This window comes from Ambystoma mexicanum, chromosome 7p (genome assembly GCF_040938575.1).
Source record: "Ambystoma mexicanum isolate Mex_15411 chromosome 7p, UKY_AmexF1_1, whole genome shotgun sequence".
Taxonomy (NCBI): Eukaryota; Metazoa; Chordata; class Amphibia; order Caudata; family Ambystomatidae; genus Ambystoma; species Ambystoma mexicanum.
The window spans coordinates 675627469-675641152 of NC_090939.1; positions in this window are offsets into that span (position 1 = coordinate 675627469).

The following is a 13684-nucleotide window of genomic DNA, read 5'->3' on the forward strand; positions in this document are numbered from 1 at the left end:
GATACTAATATTAATTTTCAAATTCACACAACCAAAGAAAGATTTTGGAAGGATTTTGGAGTGAGAGTATTTTACTCCCAATTTTTAGGATTAGAGAGTAAATCCAATTTCAATAGAGTAAAAACTATGTTCCTCTTTTCCAAGAGAGTAAAAAGTGTCTGACAACTATCCAATTTGTGTGTAAAATTAAAACTTTGTGCGAAAACATAAGTGACAAAACATCTGTATTTCAAAGTGGTTCTAAATAATTTATTGGACCTGCGGAAAACATTTTCCCCACACAAGAACGTTGTAGATGCATACTACGCAGCTTCATCTTCATGATACTTGGGCACAAACTCTGTTAAGAGTTACTACAGATGCCAGCTAGTTACATCTGATGATTCATAAATCAAGTCCCTCACTCTACCAGCATCACTTCTCTTCCTCTCTGACCTACTGTTGCTGCCTAGCACTACCTGACAGCCACTCCCTGTTTTTGCTCAATCTCTCCTTCCCTAGGCTACTTTGTTTCCCCTGACTCTCACTTTCTGACGCTCTGCCTCTCACCATTAAGTGTTGCGATGCCACATTTTACGGTCTGTTTCTCCGTCAATCTGCCTCTCCCATCTCTGCATTCTATTGTTGCTTTTTCACTCCTATAGCTTGATGTATCAGTTGATATAACTCCTCTTCCTCTCTCATGTCATTACTCTGGCTATATTTGTTTTTTTCATATTCTCGGTTGTGGTTGCTACTCCTTTTGGTCATCTTTCTTGCACTGTATCTTATGTTATTGGCCTGCCCTTCTGTAGTCTTGCTTTTCTCTTTCCATCTCTCCCCACATGCTGTTGATCTGTGTTTTATTTGACTGTCTCCAAATGTCTTGTTTGCTATGCTTCTATCCCTCACTCCTATTGTATGTTTGTTCTTTTATTAATTCTGTTTTACTTCTCAATTTCTTTGTTGCCCTATTTTCTCTCTCTTCCTGGTGCTTGAATTCCTGTTTTGGATTGTCTAGTAGGTTCTCTGTCCTTTTGCCCCCCGCACCTCACCAGCCACACTGTTTTCTTCTGTATTGCTTAGGTTCAGAGTTGCTCTTCCTCTCCTGTTTTTCTGTTTGTCTTTTAACATAGCACCAATAAATATCCAAAAAGCTGAACATGCCTTTTCTATTTAAACATGTAGTTCGGCTTTATCATTGGATGCTCCTTTTTAGATGTGTGCAAACCTTCTTTTGGCCATTAGGCTGGGAATTATAGAGTTGGGGGTTTGTCTGACCAGATGCAGCACTTGCCTGAATGCAGATGCTTTACCAACACTATATGCCATTAAAAGTACACTAGCCCTTATGAGTGTGTTCTGAGCCATTACAGGTACAGCAGCCTCAATGAGGTGTGTTTTCTGAGCCATTACAAGTATAGCAGCCCTGAAGAGTTGTGTGTTCTGAGCCATCACAGGTATAGCAGCCATGATGAGGTGTGTGTTCTGAGCCGTTACAAGTATAGCAGCCCAGATGAGATGTGTCTGTTCTGAGCCATTAAAAGTATAGCAGTCCTCACGGGATGCACTTCTTCTGAGGCATTACAAGTATAGCAGCCTAAATGAGATGTCTGTTCTGAGCCATCACAAGTATAGTGGTCCTCATGGGATGTCTATGTTCTACTTCTGAGGCATCACAGGTATAGCAGCCCTGATGAGGTGTGTGTTCTGAGCCATTACACATATAACAGTCCTCATTGGATGTGCTTCTTCTGAGCCATTACAAGTATAGCAGCCCAAATGAGATGTCTGTTCTGAGCCATCACAAGTAAAGTGGTCTTCGTGGGATGTGCGTGTTCTACTTCTGAGCCATCACAGGTATAGCAGCCCTAATGAGGTGCGTGTTCTGAGCCATTACAAGCACAGCAGCTCTGAAGAATTGTATTCTGAGAAATCACAGGTGTAGCAGCCCTGATGATTTGTGTGTTTTGAGCGAGCAAGGTGAGGTTGTCCTGGTTCAGGACCTCCATTATAAAGCCCCTCGGCGGTCGCCTACCATAGTTTTATTGTTTTCATTGTGTGCATTTGCACTCCGGTGCTTTATATATTTCACTGCATGATACTTGAATGGTCTCTGATTTGATTTGTGACTGACAGTACAACTGTATTGTTGGACTACCACGCTTGCAGTTAGTCCTCTTTTTGTGATTGTAGGCGTTCCAGTGCCTTGTTCTGCTTCCCATTCACAGCATTTATGTGCCGGTTTACACACCCGCACAGCGGATGGGCGCAGCGGGCGTGCTATCAGCGCACCGAAGGCACGCTTAAGGCAAGCCCGTCTGTGCCGTCCATGCCAATGCTGGGTCCTGGTTGCGCCCCTGCTCTAATTCTCCCTCACAAGTCTCTTGTTATTCGCGGGCGGAGCTTCTTGCTCTTGCCCAAGCTGCTACTCTATTACTTAACAACTTTTGTTTACATCCTTTTTCTGAGGCTATACCACTGGTATTTAGCTTTTTATTGAATGCCCGCTCTCTGGCAGCCCATGCTCAGAGCTGCAGGATTATTTAGATGATCATCTACCTGATCTGGTTTTTGTATCTGAAACATGGTTGGGTCCGCATTCTGATCCCAGTATTATTCAACTTCTCCCACCTAATTATGCAATACTGAGATGTGACAGTCCGCCTCCACGTAGTGGTTGGGGTGTTAGTGTTGTTTTTAACTCCAAGTTCCAAATGCGCACTATGCCATTGGATATGGATGCAATTCTAGTTGCCAGATCTATGTCTGCCTCCAATACACTATATGTCTTGTTGATTTATTGCCCCCCAGGCTATGACAGGAGGTTTTGCGATGAGCTCCCTGGGCTGGTTGCCACACTCCTCCAGAAATACACTCATTTGGTTATTATGGGTGATTTTAACCTTCCCATAAAAGAAACCGGTTGCTTACTGGACAAGCAATTTGCGCTTTCGATGTTTGATTTAGGCTTCCAAAAGTTGATTAATTATCCTACCCATCGGCTTGGGAATATTCTTGATTTTATCTTTGCTTCTCCTACAACTCAGCACGGCACTGCCTATCATCTGGTCTGAACATTTAGTGTTTCCTTTTTCTATGCCTATTGTGGCCGTACCTACTTCTGGTCCTCAACAGTTTGCTTTTAAGCGAGACTTGCATAAAGTTTTGCTTCCTAATCTTACATCCTTGATTCGTGAGTATCTCAATAAGGCTACTAGCTGCACTCTGACAACCATCTCCCAGACCTTTACTTCTGTGGCTGACATCCTGGTCTCATGCAAATGCTTCCCTATAAGGTCCTGCCGGTCTGAGCCGTGGTTTACTGCTGAGCTCAAAACTCTTAAACCTCACTGGAGACAGGCTAAAAGGACATGGATTTATGTCTATTTGCCTGAGCATTGTCTTCTTTATCAGCGTGCCACCCTTGAATATCAAAAAGCTATTAGGGTGGCACAACAAATCTACTTTAGTAGTAGAATTGAACAGGCCATCAATCAACACAGGGCTCTTTTTGCGGTTGTTCAAGCTCTCGCCTTGCAGGCTAAGTCCCAGCCTGGTATCTCCAATTCGCAGGAACTGTGTGACTCTGTCTCTCTCTTTTTCAATGAGAAGATAGTTAGCAACTGAGAAGGCATTGTTACATCCTGCCCCTCTGTTCGCAAAATCTCTCTCTTCCCCATGGCGCTATAACTTCCGCCAAATTGGTTTTGCAGTGGTCTTCTTTCCCAGTGTTCTCAGAGGAGGAAGTACTGGCTGCGCTCAGTGGCCTCAAATCTGCATCTCGTCAGGATTCTGTTCCACTATCTGTATCTCTGGAGATATTGTGGTACAATTTACCGAGGCTGTCAATGATTCCTTAACTTCCGGGATCATTCCTGACAACCTAAAACACGCTCTTGTCATTCTTTTGCTGTAAAAGCCTGGTCTCGATCCAGCGTACTGTCCAATTTTTATCCTATTTTCTTACTCCCATGTCTGATGAAGTTGTTGGAATTCTTGGTGTCCCCACTTCACAGTACTTTCTTGGAATCTTCTAACTTCTTTGATCCATCTCTGTCCGAGTTTCGTCCTGGCATGGGTACAGAGTCGGTCTTGGTCTCTGTTCTGGATGACTTGACCCGTCTGGTTGACCAGGGTGGGGTGGGAGCTCTGGTTTGGTTAGATTTATCAGCAGCTTTTGATACCATCGACCACCCTACCCTGATCTCCCGGCTCTCCACCGCTGGCATCTCTGGCCAAGTACTGGCTAGGATCTCCTCTTTCCTGTCAGGACAATCTCAGTCTGTTTCTCTTCCACCTTTTTACTCTCTGTGTTCTCTCTTCTGTGTGGTGTTCCCCAGGGTTCTCCCACTTTGTTTAATGTATATATTCAACCTTGTCTGGCCATAATCTATGCCTTTGGCCTGCTATGTTATTCCTATGCCGATGATACCCAAATCATTGTGTGGCTGGATCTCACTAAATCTGAATCGGCAGGCCAATTGAAAAAATGTTTGCTAACCATTGGTGAGTGAATGGCGAGAAATTGCCTTAAGCTCAATGATGGTAAAACAGAGTGTTGGTGGTGGGTACAGCTACTCCCTCCTTGTTTTGGGCCTCAGAGTTCTGACCAAAGAGTCTTGACTGTCTTCCTCGGCCTGTCTCTTCTGTGAAAGACCTAGGTGTCAAAATCCCGACCTCTCTTTCTATGGCTGACCAGGTCTCTCTTGTATGCCAAAAAGCTCATTTTAAGTTACAGACTCTCTGGAAAGTCTTGCCTTATATTCCTGTTAAGTTGCATGCCCCTGTTTCCTCCTTAGTCATTAGCAACATTGACTATTGTAATGTCCTCTACCTGGCCCTTCCAAAACATCTCCTGTGGTGTCTCCAGCTGCTGCAAAATTTGGCTGCCATAGCTGTTCTTCGCCCCCCCCACTCCCTTTGGTGTTCATATGACTCTATTGCTGTGGCATCTCCATTGACTCCCTGTGGAGCAACATATTAGGTTCAAGGCACTGTGCATAGTACACAAGGCCTTCTATGGTTTAGGTGCCTAATTTCTTCAGAAGAAATTTGGTCTGTACATACCTTCCAGGTCATTACGTTCACAGGATCTGAAGACTATACAGCCCCCAAGGGTCAGGCTTGTCCGTATGGGTGGGCAACCTTTCTCGGTGGCTGCTGCAAATGCCTGGAACCAGCTTCCTTTCCTTTTGTGCAGTACTGAACCTAATTCATTGTTCCATCGAGTGCTTAAGACTTTTCTGTTTCAGCTCTTTTCCTGTGGATTGGACAAACCTCCCTTTAGCCTAGTGCCAAGATGCCTTTGGGCTTATGCTGCGCTCTATACGTTTTAATAAGATAAGATTACAAGTATAGCAGCCCTGAAGAGCCTTTTGTTCTGAGGCATCACAGGTATAGCAGCCCTGATAAGGTTTGTGTTCTGAGCCATTACAAGTAGAGCATCCTGTATTAATTGTGTGTGTTCTGAATCAGTGAACGTTTGCTAGTCCTTTTGATAAGTCGAATGTTAAGTCAACCGTGTTACTATTGAATGTTACCTGCATCTTAAATGCATATCTCTGATGCAGACTCATTAACTCACCTATTAACAGAATTTGAACTAACAGGTTACACAATAATCTCTGCAGCAGGGTTATTGACCAACTGAGCTGCCTTTCCCAACAGGCTGACACTGAAAGGCACATAGGGTTAGGGCACTTGAAGTTCCATGTGAGGCTTGCCTGACATAAATGGCTTGTCAAAAGCTCTAAGCCTGTTTGAACTATCCTACATTAGTCAAGAGATTCATAATGAGGCTTTGAAAAGTGCTAGATTTTTGGCAGTGGGACTTAGTAACTGTACATGTGAGAGGCAGAAGTTTTCAAAAGTGTAAGACCGAGTAGAAGGTATTGAAGTATATTACAGCAATGCCATCTTCTCACACTGTCAGAGATTGGTGGGAAGCGCTCAGACACTGTTTTTGCTCTATACTTTAGCTCGCACACATGTTCGTGCTTTATTAACAGCAGCTCTGTTAAGACATTCAGGTACTGTCCCAAAACATAGCAGTGCTACTAAGAAATTTGGACATGATGCAATCAGCCCTACTGTGAATATTTGGCATTGTGCCATGATATGCCTACTGTATAGCAGCTCTGTTGATATATTTGGCTACTTTGCCTGAATATGTAGCAGTTCTGTTGAGAGGTACAGGTACAATCTGTGCCACTGAAAATATTTACAGCACTGCTTCTACCTGTATCCATTATATCTGATTGCAGTGGGTGGTCAGAAAGGGAATTAAAGTTCAGGCCACATGCCTAGATATGCAATGTGCTTCAGTGATGAAAAGAAAACAAAGTATGAAATGCCCATGCTGCCGCAACTGCGCTGTCTCTATTAAAGCCAAATAAGCAGAAATGCAGCCCTTGTTTGAGACAATTTTCATTTTACACAATACTACCTGTGTCCGAAAGCAAAGTGAAACGCTGTTCATGATTCAAGGTGCTTTAATAACACTGTAACCTACAAATTGCAGGCAGTTGAACAAAGTGAACAAAACACAAATTCCCTTTTACATTACTCAGAACGTATTATCTTGATAAAATCATTAACAGAGGAGGGTGCGATAAAAATTAAACAGACCAGGACTCATACCAGTTGCCTCTTTCAAGGAACTGTGTTGATTACTAAAGTAAAGAGTGGATTTGCAAGCTGCTGCTAGCCAGGCTGTCACCAGTGAGCTCCATGATTTATGGGGGTGCTGCCATAAATAGCCTGTGTAAGTGGTATGCAAGGAAGAATTAAAAGGGCTGTATTAACAAGATTTATGTGCGTAAAAAGGCCTCATACTCACCTCATCTGGAGGGCTGAATATGCTCTAATAATACATAAATAATACATTTTCATATAACTAACTTGCTAATGGCCTCCTTGTGTTTTAATTGACAAGCACACTACTATTCTGCAACTACTAGTCCAATGTTTAATTTTGCTTGTTAGCCACGTATTGGTTGGTAGTGCTGTTTCACCCATGCATTTGCTAATGTATGCACAATTACTAATAATTAACAAACAATAGTAATAGAAAATGAGACATAGTTCTATTCCCTGCATCCTTGTCATTTGGTCCCTTGCAAGTTCTTTCAGGAGCTTTGACCCCCCCCCTGCTTTCCACCTACCCGCAGAGTTCCTCTGAACTCCCACCACACAGCCAGTGCAATTTCAGTGCGATGGTGACCTTCCCGATTGACACACGTGAAGTCAGTGCATGTCTCTGAATACCCCAGTCGCCAGTTTGGGGATGCCTCTGTTATTGCTGTTCTCATTATACGTTTAGCCATAAAAATAACAGCACCCCCTTTCAAGACATCTTTGTTTTTCTTTGGTCACGCTGCTGTCAGTAACGTCTGACTGACTCTTACAAATGCACACCTAAACAACATGACACTCATCCACCGAAAGCAAGAGAGAGAGACAGAGACATAAGGTGAGACAGAGAGACAAAGACAGAGTGTGAAGGGGAGCAGAGAGAAGGACACAGCGAAAGAGAGGGCGAGACAGAGATCCACCAGAGAGAGATAGAGAGCATGCTTCATCGCATATGATATGCCGGATTCAGCTAGTAGAAATGCATTTTGTGTAGCTTTCCTGAAACAGTTCATGGATTTAGCTCTCGAGATCTGGCCTCAAAGATCATGGACCCATTAATGATGTACTCATTAAACATTGGCCTTTCAATTTTGTTATAATCATTCCTCCACAAATGGGCTTATCTTGGCATGTCCTAATTGGGAAATATATAGAAAGTCCAAATATTGAAATCTGGGCCAAAGATAAGATGGGGTAAGTATTGATGTAGAGTATACTGAGGTAGTCTGTTCAATATGTCATGCTTATATGTAGGCATCGACCACAAAAGTAGCCTTTGAAAATGTGCATCATGCTGTCCGTTCTAAAGGAGGATCTCTCTAAAGGGGTCAACAATAAAGGCTCCTCAAGATACACATCAATTGAAGCCAACGTCAAATGCTGCAGAAATTCCTCCTGACACAAAATCCTAGGTTTTTAATTTCCTAAGTACAACCCCCATATCACAGTAGAATACCATATTTCGATGTGTGGTGCCAATGTCTGCTGTATTCTAATACTCCCATCCAAAAGGCAGAGAGGCTCATTTTATATTTCCCCACAAATAGTTAGAGAAGACAAGATGCAAATGCACTAACCTGCTAGTAATCCCCTATGTGCTATCTTGAGTTGTTTTGACAGATGGTGCAATTCTAACAAGGAAACCTGGGTTGACCCTGGTTTTCCGTGTCTGAATTACACCAATGTCAAAGCTGATTGTAAGTGATGCCTGTCGTGTCGTTCCATGGCAGATGACATGTACATGGATTCCTATGTAATCCTTTTGGTTTTTGGGGATGCAAAAACATGAAGGTTCAATGGGTTTACACAGCATCTCCACCCTCATGAAAGTTGCACGAGGCCAGAGATGCTGACAGACTTGTGAGGTAGAGTGGTTCGCGGTGGTGGATTTGGTGTTTGCAAATGATGACCCTGCACCACCTCACAAAGGCCTTTTTTACTGTGCGCACAGGAACTGTGTGGCCGAAGATGAGCCACAGAGACTTTTCTGCATCCCAACACATATGTGCATAGACAAATGCTTCCATTTCAACACTGCCTAGCTTCCAGATTATCGAATTTGTACTTTTTTCTGTGATTTCCAAATGAGCTTTAACAATGCCTTAGGGAAAATCCAGCTAATTTGTATCTTTACAACTATATCAACCCAACTGTATATTCCTCCTACTCTTGATGGTGAACTGATGCCCGCCAAAAGGTCTTTAACTACCTAAGATATTTTATTTCAGAATGCCAACTGAATGATGGCCATGTTGTCTTCTTTCTTAGCAACATTCTTAAGTGACTCAAAAATAATGGTATATCAAAGAGATGTGTATTATTATTATTATTATGCATATCAATAATCATAATTATTATGATTAATAATAAGCACACTCATACTAAGAATACCATTAATGTGTATTATGAATCACAATAATTATTATTGTTATGCTTGTTATGCTTATTATTAATCATAATGATACTACATTAGATTAATAATCATCATAATACTACCACTACTACTAATAATAATTACAATATTTCCGCTAGAGTGTGGCATTCACCAGTAAAGTGGTCTCTTGGTTTTTTGTCCAAGGTGGGGGTCAAGTAATACCACGCGGGAATTACTGCTGCTGCAAAGGCAAGATTATTGACATGGGCTCTAAACTCTTGTTTTTAGTTCATATGCAGGTTGGGTTTACTCTAAAAAGCATGATTATACAATAAGCACATTGGTAATCTCAGGAAACCTCTCCCTGAGATATGCTGTTAGGGCCTGATTTATGGAAAAGAGGGCATTAATCTTGTAAGTGCCACATGCCGAGATCGACAAAGTGCAAACCTGAGCGCAGAATTAAAAATGCACGCCCCGCATATTCATTTAATTGTCTGCGCAAAGTAACCATATATGCAAGTCCGACATGCAAACTCACCTCCAGAGTTGCGATTCCTATGTGCCAGTCCGCATGCCTGTTTCCAGGTGGCACAGATTTCAAGGCAACTGCATGGGCATTTCGTAGGTGAGAGGTTGCATGGTTACATCCATGAATACACGTTGTCATGCGCAAGTGTGGCTGTGCTATGGACTGATGCGGTCCGTCCCTCGTAACTCCCACTTTCTGGCTTGTTCTTCCCCATTTTGTGTGTTCGGCCCCCTATTACGGCCCAAATGCAGGCCACTCCAACCCCCTGTATGGAGTCTCATGCAAGACGCTCTGCCGCTCACAGAGCCATGCCAAGTCTGCGTGGACTCCATGCAAGTCCCGGAAAGTCCCACGCAGTTGGTTCCATGAATCGACGAGCAGTGTATTTATTGCACGCAGTTTCACACACAAGTACCAGATTTTACATGCAAATAATTCCATGAATCGGGCATTAAGTCTTTTCACTTGTGCCGCAGTTCCAGCACCTTGAGTGTGCTGCATGAAGGCGCTGGCTGTTTTCTTAAATAATATAAAAAATTGTGACATGAAAAGAGAAAGGTGTGCATCAAAGAAACATCCAGAGGATGATTTGTTTTCATCTATGAAATGTTCTGCTTGCTAATGTTTCAGCTCTCTTTTTTTCATTTTTCTCATTTTAAGAGAGACAAATATTGTATTTTGTGTATTTATTAGGTTTATATAGCGCTTTACTCCATGTTTTATAATTATCATACATTGGGCCTCATTCCGAGTTGGGCGCAAAGGGATTACCGGGACCGGTAAGGACACCGGTGCCGGTAAACCCTTTGCGCCCAATCCCGAGGTCCCTTAGCGGGTCCCTCCTTTAATGCCTGGTCTGACCAGGCGTTGTGGACGGGACCCGTTAAGGGACTTTGGAGCCAATAACGGTACCACAATTTGCGGTACCGTTATTTGCTCCTTCCCCATTCCCATTGAGCCCTATGGAGGCTGAAATGGGAATGGGGAATGGTTTTGTCAATGGGGACTTACCGGTCCCTCCAAGCTCGGAATGGACCGGTAAGTGCCCATTGCACCAAGCCGGAGGCAGTACCGGAATGGGAGGCAGCCATGGAGCTAATTGCTCCATGGCTACCAGCATACTCGGAATGAGGCCCATTGTATTTACAACTTCGCAAAATACTTCTCTTTTTTCTACAAGTAGACTGTGCTGCCTGTGAGCCCATTCCAATCCATTTTAACCCTATCATCGAAAGTCTCGGTTGAAGGGGGACGGAATAGATTTTTTGCGCAGCACATCCAGGTAAATCTATTTTCCAAACCTGCACACCTTGTAAAAAAAAAGGAATACAAATGAAAGTATATGTTACTATGTTTCCAATTACAAAAAAGAAACATGATTTACACGCAGTAAATTGCACATCATGTTTGCCATGCTCAGGTCTGTTTGTTTTGACATGGTAGACACTGGAGTCCCAAATCTGATCCACAGCCAGCTTTGGGAGGGAGGGCGCCTGTGGGAGAAAGAGAAAAGAAACTAATAAGGACCAGATTCATGGAACCTTTAGCATGGTGTAAAGTGACTTTGCACTGGTGCAAGAACACCGCCAACAAACATCCTGATTCATAGTTGTGCAAAGTGTATGTTTGTAGTGCAAACTGTCTTTGCACCACTTTTGCACCGGTGCAAAATACACTTTGCACCACTCTGCGAATCAGGGTGTGTGTTGGCAGTGTAAAGTTACTTTGCACTGCACTAAATATTCCATGAATCGGGCCCTAAGGGCCCAATTCACAGAAGCGCTTTATAATGGCGCAGCCCCATTGAAAAATAATGTGTGAATCAGGCGCTTAGGGTACAGGCAGCAGCAGCTGAAGCCAGATCGTTGGAGTGAGTGGGAGAGATGCAGGGGACGATGTGCATGGGTTCAGTTGATGTAGGGAGGAGATAACAGTGGAGGGGGTGGTATAAAGAAGACAGTTTGAAGGAAAAGAGAGTGCAAAGAGAAGGGATGGTGTACTGGAGAGGAGAGCATGCAAAGAAAAGTGCAGGGGAGAAGGTACAGAGGAAAGACAGGTGCAGCAGGGAATGGAGTGTTTGCAGAGATGGGGTGGTGCAGGAAAGCAGAGACAACGGGAGATAATGGTGCAAGGGAGGAAGTGCAGAGGCAGGAAGGGGCAGGAAGGGAGCATCAGGAGAGTGAGGAGGGAACAATGAGGGGTGGGTATGGGGAGGAAGTGCATTTGAGAGAGTGCTGCCGCAGGCGAGAACTAGTGTGTGTAGAACAGGGGAGGGAATTGTGCACAGGGAATGGGGTGCAGTGTGAAAGAGGAAAGATTCGGATTCAGGGGGAAATTGTAAAAGAGAGAGGTCCGAAGGCAAGGGACTGGTGAGGTGGTAGTGCGGAAGTGAAATCGAGTGGGTTTGAAGTGTAGATAAGTATGGAAAAGAGGAGATCTGGGGGGTATGAGCGGTTGAGAGAGTGGTGAAGAGGAAATGTTTTAGGGATAGAGGAGAGTGGGGTGAAAGAAATGTGCTTAGTAGAGGATGGAGAAAGGTTTGAATGGTAGCTGGGCAAGTGATTGAAGGAGAGATGGTGACAGGTATTAACAAACAAGCAAGATTATAAGCCAGAGGGATGCTGGGAGAGTGGTGTAAAACATTGTGGCAAGGAGAGGGATGGGCATTCAAACAGAACCAGAGCCCATGAATCGACATTTGTCATTGAGACAACTCAGTACTCTGTCACAGGCTCTGAGAAAGAAGGAAAGCGAGAGGGTGTAAGGTGTGAGGGTGATAGGAGAGTGGTAAAGCTACAGAGACTAAGTGGAGTAGGTGAGAATGTGGCAATTAGGGGGAGTAAAATGCGGGCATCGAGGCATAGGTAGTAGTGAGAGGGGGGAAAAAGACATCTGTGTGGAAGGAGTGAGGCATGCATGCAGAGGGCGTACCCTTAGACAAAGTTAGAGGAGAGATGGTGAAGACTGAATTGGAACCCAGGTCTCCTTGCCCCAAGTTCAGATCATGATGGCATTGGGCATCATATCTACATATTTAAAACGCTTGGTTATGTCTCCCCCCCTCAGATGTTGCAATTTATCAGTCTTAGGTTGCCATCTGCTATCCAAATGGCAAAGTGCACCTCTGTGTGCCCTTCCAATTCAACAACAGCTATCATTTTAACAAACAGAATGAGCATGGTTCTGAGTGGTCACCTTCACCTTCTACTATCGGAATCATTCGCAATAATTTCAAGTTAGTTCTTTACAACCCACTTCGCTTCACAAGGGCATGGTGGTTCCAGAGTCATTGAACAGTTAATTACCGGCTCAAAGTTACAGTCTCCAAAGAGCAAAACGCTGTAGGACAAATGCCTACTCAAAAGTAGGTACTGTAATTATCCTACTGTGCACTCTTATGCCATTACGGGGACTCTGCAATGGAACAAGGTTTACATTTACTTGTCTTCAAAGCATGCCATTACGGGGACTCTGCAATGGAACAAGGTTTACATTTACTTGTCTTCAAAGATAGAGGTCTGTGTTATCGATGTAATTTAGATACTATTCTTATACCGTGCATACCTCTCATTCCATCTAATACAAATATGCCTTTCCAATTCAGAAGAAGACAGTTACCTATACATTTAGACTTTTCAATGACCATTAATAAGTCACAGGGACCTACACCCCCTTCCTTGAAGTGATTGGTGGTGACCATTGATAAATCACAGGGACCTACGCCCCCTTCCTGTAAGCAATCGGTTGAAGTTGTGATATTTAAGAAGGGGGACAGAAGTGACCCTATGAATTACAGACCCATATTGACCTTTACAATATGCTAGAACGGTGTATGTTACACTGGGAATGGCTAGTTTTATTGAAAATATTTGCATTTTGGTTTGCACTTCGAAGAATATTTTTTAAAAAACACCTGTAAATATGTAACATTAGTCGCAATTAAAAAATCCTCAAATGTAATCCTGTGGGGTGGCATTTTAGAATTAATCTTTGGCCACTCTGCAACAAAGTAACAAAAATAGATTGATCACTGGAAAACTGACAGTGTTCATCTGAGGCTGCATTCTGTCTAAAAGTATATACAGGTCCTTTCTCTCTCTCGCTCTCTGCCTCCCTCTCTCTCTCTTTTGGAGAGATGGACATAGATAGAAATGTAATTTATT